Below are 6874 nucleotides of genomic sequence, written 5' to 3'. Positions count from 1 at the left end.
ATTCAAAAATTTATATTTTTATGTTCAGATATATTAAATTTCAATTTTATTTGAAAATAATTAAACGAATCCTTTAATTAGTATCGTACAGTAATATCACGTCCATTCTGTACTCCATCTGCGATGGAATGTCGGGTTGTAGGTTTCCTACCTATACAACAGGAGATTCAATGTAACTTGCGAGATCCACCGAAAGATAGCGCTGGCAGCGAGCTCCCGGCATTCCACGGGTCGTTCGAAACGGGAGATGCGCGCGCGTTCGATGAAGACATGCGCGAGACAAGCGGCCGCAGTCTCGACAGTCAGTGCATGGCGGCCCGAGGCCCATCGATATCGTATCGCGTAGCACTCGAGATACGCGTTCGAATACACGAGTGCGTCCGTGGTGCACCGGGAAACGTCTCTCGTCCTTCGACCGATCGGTCGTAAGAGTACCATCGTGGTTGACACAGTGCGTGACGCTTGTGCGACAGGATTTTTCGTCCTCGCGGGATCTCGTGGAGTAGCCGGAATCGTTAGGCGACAGCTAGAGCACCCGGGCCATCGTTCCGGTGAGTATTCACATGGAATAATATTTTAAACCGCGTCTCCAATCGGTCCCGAGGCTATGCGTTACACGTTTCATCCTTTCTACCATAACTGTACAGCTGCCAAATGGAGTGACAAGATACTTCGATTCTTTAAACTGACGTTTCACTATTCCAAATCTGCGTATCCCTTTTTCGTTAATGTCATGATATAACATATAGCTTGTAATATATATACGTTGTCTGAATGGAAAGACAGCTACAAATATGTAGTAAGGACAATCGTATATCCCTCTCGTTGCCGTATTAGCGCGGATATCCTCGTAACACGAGGGCGGCGTGTTCGCTGGACGCGAACAAAGTAGTATACATATATACCATCATAGGATGACGTATCCGGCAACGGTGCTCAATGATCTGGAAAATATCGAAGGGACAGACGCAGAGATTCGGTGTCATTGGCACGGATTTCTCGTTGATATCTTTATTTCTTGTATCTTGAATCTGCGTCTAACTCTCCAGTCTCTTCCATTTTCCTTCTTTTTTCTCGTCTTCACGTACGGATGTCCGTGTGAAGTCCACACCCGCAGCGTTGCCAAACGCTACAGGTGTGGTCATTGACTTTGATCGAAAGATTTGTTGTTATTTATCGACTGTAAAAAGTATGCGTGCACCACTTCGGAATTTTTGTTTTTTTTTTTTTTTTCGATGGAAGTGGAATTTAGCCCGCGGGTACGAGCGTCGCTTATGCCTACCTATAACATCACTTTCACGATTCCTGGCGGCTACGTGGGCGAGCGGGCATGCTCGATTCGAGTAAACTGAACAAGGTTAACAAGACGGACAAGGTTAACGTTAATTCGTTCGGCATTTATGTTTCGGAGTACCGTAAGGTATCTCAAGATTATCGCGAGCAGTTTCAAATCTATATTTTTGTCAATGTCGCATCTATTGTAATTTCGTTACGATCCTTCGGAAAAATAGAAAATTGTTTAAGTTTTGGTATCTAAAATATTATATAGCGGCGATAAGTATTTGAAACCCGTATTGTTTTGAAGGTATATACACTGTACAGTAGATAATCCTAATCTCGTTGCGATTCTTTTGGAAAATAATAGATGTTTTAATTTTTCGTTAACTCAATTGTATAATATATGGTAAATTAGATACCTGCATAATCTTCCGAGTCTGACTACATGACCTAGCTCTTTTTTTAGAAGAAAAAAATAAAGAAAATGATCGTTTACCTTTGAGAACATTTTCTAAAAAATAACTATTACAATTTCATTCCTAAAACTCAATAGCAACTCCAGTCACGTAATATTCACAAGTTGCTGTAACTGTTTCCTAAATTCTTATCTCTAACATTCGTAAAGTTATCGGTAATTTGCATTTTTATACGTTCCAATCTCGTATACTTAACAGTATTCGACGTAAAATCGTCGAAATCAACGTCGCTCGTAATCGTTACTTGGTACGCGCAATTTCCCCGTAATAAGATTTGCTCGATACGGCGACGGTCAATTCGAGGATGTACACTATCGCAGAGCCACGCGGCCTCCGTGAAACGAACGAGGTTAACGCGGAAGAACAAGGTTAACGTAGACGACGCCAGATGCTCGTGCGTCCAAGTCGTAATCTAGTCTTATCAGTCGAAGGGAACATTCAGGCTAACATTGCTTATCAATTCACGGTTGGAGACAGAGGTTCTCCCAGCGTGCGATGGTAAGTTTGAATCGTCTTCGCGTTTACCGGAAGCGGAAGCAATATCGCGCGTGACACCGGGTCTCGCGCGTTTGCGCTTAATTGCGACGATAAAAACGATCGTCGTAATGATTATAGATAGGTGCGAGCTTTAAACGAAGTTTCTTCGAAGCTTTTCTTTCTTCGTGCTTTTAATCCTGTGTCGTACGAGATTTTTACGATCGTATCCTCGCAACTGTACATTGTCGATATTTTTGCTCCGAAACAAGGTGATAGAAAGGGAAACGAGGAGATACGTTAGAATTACAAGCGCTCGTTAAATTTTACATGGCGAGGAACGCGTCGAAGGCGAGTACAATAGGTTAGTGGTGACCGGTTAGACGAGAAGGAGAACGAATTCATCTCCCTGTTCGTTTTTTCGTTCGGTTATTCCGCTTTTCTTTCGCACGAGCTAAGAGCTATTCTCTGGAACAGAGAGCCAACAGAGATATATTTATGTAGGTACACCAACCGAGAACACTCTTGTCCCGAGAATGGTCACTCGAGTAACGAATTAGCGGAATTAGCGACACAGTTTCTTTCCGTCCCTTCTGATCTTTTTGCTGTCTGATCGCGATTATTACGTATTCGCTAACGTTATTTCAATAAGATAGCAAGGAGTAGGTATTTGTTGTTATACCGGGAATATGATCGTTCCGTTTTATATCGGTTTAGAGTCGTTAAATTCAAAGAACGTTGCGTTATCTCCGATAATTTTGATCTAGCTTTTATCGAACTCGTTTAAAATTTCTTTTTCAATCGGTAATTAATATTTTCTTCTTTTATCTTCGTTAGTCGAACCTTTCATATTCCGCAAGACGATTTATAATTTCAACGAAATGAAAAATATTAGCCGTTTAGAACAACCGAAGTTTTCCGACAGCGGAATTTTCAATGTCATCGTTCTCCAGTGCGATTCTGTAGAACGTTTGCAACTCTTCGATAACCGATCGATCGACAGCGGCGGCGCGACGCCCCGTTGAAATTCAGCCGCCAGCCCATGACTCTCGCAGCTTCCACATTCGATAGAAAGTATTTCAGCGGGGATTGTACGTGGTTATTGACCTTGTTCATGACCTCCATCGCAATTACGCTGGCGCGTTGCGCTTTTCAAGGATATTGAGCCGGCGGCGAGTCGATCGATGAGGTCTTCAACCGGGGTCCGCTTTTTCCCTGTCTTCTCTCTTCTTTTTTCATTCTTTCCTTTCCCTTCGTTTTCTTCGCGTTCTTTTTTTCGATCCCTGTTGCTCCGCTTTTCTTCGTCCTCTCTCCCCTCTTTGCTCATGCTATGGAACGGAACTCTGATATTCGCCAAGCTTCGATGAAGCCGCACCGCTTTCGAAGTATAAGTGCGTCGTCTATTAATAGAGCTCTCTCTCTCTTTTTCTCTATTTCTTTCTTTTCTCTCTGTGCACACCGGTATTCTCCAGAAAGGGAATACTTGGGACGAGAAGGCGAAGAAGGGGGTGGTAAGAGACGCACAGCCTTTTTGCCGTACGCAGACCCGTGTGCCTCGCGCGTATGGGATGCGTACACCCATTTTCCGCGGTACTCGACGAGCCAAGCGGCCAGACAGAAAAAAGATAGAAATGTCCAATAAAGATAAAGTCCTGAAACGGTTCCTGCATGCGTGTTGCGTTATTCTACCACGTTTCTTGCTCGGAATTCGTACGGTTACGCGGTGCCCTCCTGTCTGTCTGTCTATCTGTCTGTCTATATCACTTTCGCCTGTTTCCCTTTCGCTCGTGTACGGTCTCCAGCGTACATTGTCCACGTCCAAGCATTGTGGCCGGATAAAAATCCGGTTTCCACTGTCTTTCCGGAAGTCTATGGGGTTTTCTTGCTCGAAACGGTATGTTTTTTTTCTTCTTTTTTTTTAGAAAAGAAGATACTGTAACGTGTGCTATTTGAGGTAACGAGTTGTGTTAGTAAGTTCTTGCGGAGATGTGTGCGTGTGTAACATGTATCTTGTATGCTATCTCTGTCACGAATTCATGTTACGACGGATCCTTTGAATTTCGAATGAGATGGGAATCGTTGTGATTTTTGGATGATAATAATTCTAGAGATACCCTTTGGTCTCTTTTAAATTTAACGGAGGGCAGGAGTAGCCCGAATATTTGAATACTTAACAGCACCCAAGTCACCTGTTATCTGCTGTTCTTATCTTGCGTAAACGCAGACTTATCGTTGCGAAGAAGAGAGCGATGCGCAAATATTTAGCCACGCCAAAGCGTGGCTTTTTATCGCGATAAAGGCGCGAACAGCTGATGCATTATCTCCGATAGCGATCACGTTCTCCAATTTGCTGATCTCATTTATAGTACCAGAGAATACGGCCCATTATCTACGCCGGTCTCCGTAAACTTTGCTTTCCTAGCAACGATCGTATCTCTGTCGCGTTCCCGCTATCTTGTCTTCGCACACGGAAATCAATTCCGTGGAAATGAAGTTCTTCCATGAATCCGGGTTTAATCAAACGCACCCCAACCGTGGCTGATGTGCTCCGTTCCGTATATTCTCTTCGCACATTGTTCTCTTCTCGACTTTGTTTAGCCGCGACTCTCCACCCCCCTTTTTCACCGCCAATACATCGCGAAGAAACTTTCATTTTGTCGCACAGTGGGAAGTTTCGACGATCTAACAAGACAAAATCCAATTTCGGTAGTGATTTGAAACGTATAAAAATTTATTGTCAGGTAGGATTATCTGGGCTTAAGGGAGGATCGCTCGCGTCAAGAAGATATTGGAACGAAGCGAAGTATAACTCGCCTTGTAATTCGTCAAACTCAGCTATGAACAATTTTTAGAGGATCTTAATTGTTTCATTTTCTCGAGAAAATAATATCCGAATTAAATATCCTGAAGGATTTGCAAAGTTAAAAAATGGTTATAAGTAATGGAATATAACAGAAATACGAAAGAACTACAACTTTCTTCGCTTTGGGCGGTCGTTTTAACACATTGTCCGCCGCAATTCAATCTCTCCTCTGCATTTTCTTCTTTCCACGGCCTTTAATCGCCGAACAGTGGCTGCACGGGACGGGGCGTGCTCGTCTTTTCTTGAATCTCTTCTCTCGTCTCCCCGGGGACCCGCTTTATCCCGAATGTTTACAGGGTTTATCTTCGCACCCTCCGGAGTGGTCCGTAGTCACTTACGTCCGTGTCCCCGCTTATACACCGCTCGCGACCTCACACTACGCGGCTAGGGATTCCCTGAAGGGGTTGCGAGGATCGCAAGACGCCAGCATTCGTGTCCTCGCGTGTATGCGCGAATCGCGTGTTACCAATTGTTTCCTTTCTTTCTCTCCTCCTTCTGGCCTCGCGTAAATAAATAACGGAATTACACAGTTTCACGGAGGCTAGAAGATTTGTTCGTTCCCCGAAGCGACGGCTTTGCGGCTTTGCTTATGAATTTTCTTCCGCGTATTGTGCGGCGTTCAGAAGCACGCTCTGTCTGTGTCGTTTGAACGCTATCGAGCGGAGTTGGCGAAAAGCCGATGAGTTTAGAAGATTGTTTGTTTGAGATCGTAATTGGACGTTTATACGTCGTACCGTATGAAAAATTCCTCTGCAACAAGATAGCACGCTCGTGGAAGAGTATTTTCGGAGAAACGGTAGCAAAATGTGGGCTTCTCGAGAATTCTCAAATATGGTAAAACGCGTGTAAGGATGGGATTTGCATTTGTATATAAGAAAGGAATTTATACGCTCTGTTTTTATTTAGTATCTTATTTAGCATTGAGCGAAGCCTACATACTACAGTCTCCTTCGCCGTTAATCAGACTCCCATTAAAGCAAAACGTTTAACGTAAATTAAAACGTCGAGAATTTTGTTCGTGTAGTTATTCGTAACAGGATCGTAAATCTCGCAAAGCATCTACGGTGCTGGTTATACCTAATTATTTTAACGACACGAGTTTTAACTTTAGATGCAAGCGAGTATCCATATATTTTTGTAATTAATATTTTGCTAATTTTCAGTACTATTATTTCCTGTGTAATACAATTTCATTATTTAATTAATAATTTCCTACACAGAGGTTAATTTTCTTCCTAGAGATATGTAGTGACTTAAGAGATCATTCGAAAATTCTCTGCTACTTATCAATTTTTAGTCGCAATTATTTCTCTCGCACCTTGTTAAAGTGAAATTATCCTTGAACACGGTCTTGTTTTCTCGCAGAAGAAAACCAAATACAAATCTTGCATAGTTATATGTTCGAACAAACTTCTGGACTTCGAACGACGCGTCAACTCTTCATCGTACTATCAATTCGTGTAACAGATTCTCTAAATGATATCCGACTTCGCATCGCTTCATATTAAATCGCTGCTCGTAAATACATCGTCGTATCGTAACGTTACCGCGAGAAAATCTGCACAGTCATTTAAGAAGATGTAAATCGCATACCCCTAAACACCGCGAGTTAACGAACACGATTCCGAGTGACACGATGTTTATTCGTAGCTCGGGCAGCTTGGACTAATTAGAAACGTCACCAGTTTTCGTGAGGGCTGTATGGATCCGGTAAACACTTTGTAAATCATGCACCGACGTCGGGCAACCCCCTGCAGGAACATGCGTGCACCTATGCAGTCGG

At 43.1% G+C, this 6874-nt stretch overlaps 1 protein-coding gene across 1 annotated transcript in view; it reads left to right on the top strand.

The window, feature by feature from the left end:
- Positions 1–285: 285 nt before the first annotated feature.
- Positions 286–6874, top strand: part of LOC100744739 (amyloid beta A4 precursor protein-binding family B member 1-interacting protein-like) — a 144556-nt gene continuing 137967 nt past the window's right edge. The window contains exon 1 of the mRNA XM_012389358.3: positions 286–551. The gene's annotated coding sequence lies outside the window, so the exon portion shown is untranslated. The remainder of the gene's footprint in view (positions 552–6874) is intronic.

Source organism: Bombus impatiens, unplaced genomic scaffold, assembly GCF_000188095.3.
Source record: "Bombus impatiens unplaced genomic scaffold, BIMP_2.2 scf_0640, whole genome shotgun sequence".
In the NCBI taxonomy this organism is placed as follows: domain Eukaryota; kingdom Metazoa; phylum Arthropoda; class Insecta; order Hymenoptera; family Apidae; genus Bombus; species Bombus impatiens.
The sequence above is the reverse complement of the archived record's forward strand: the minus strand, read 5'-3'. Positions and strand labels throughout refer to the sequence as shown.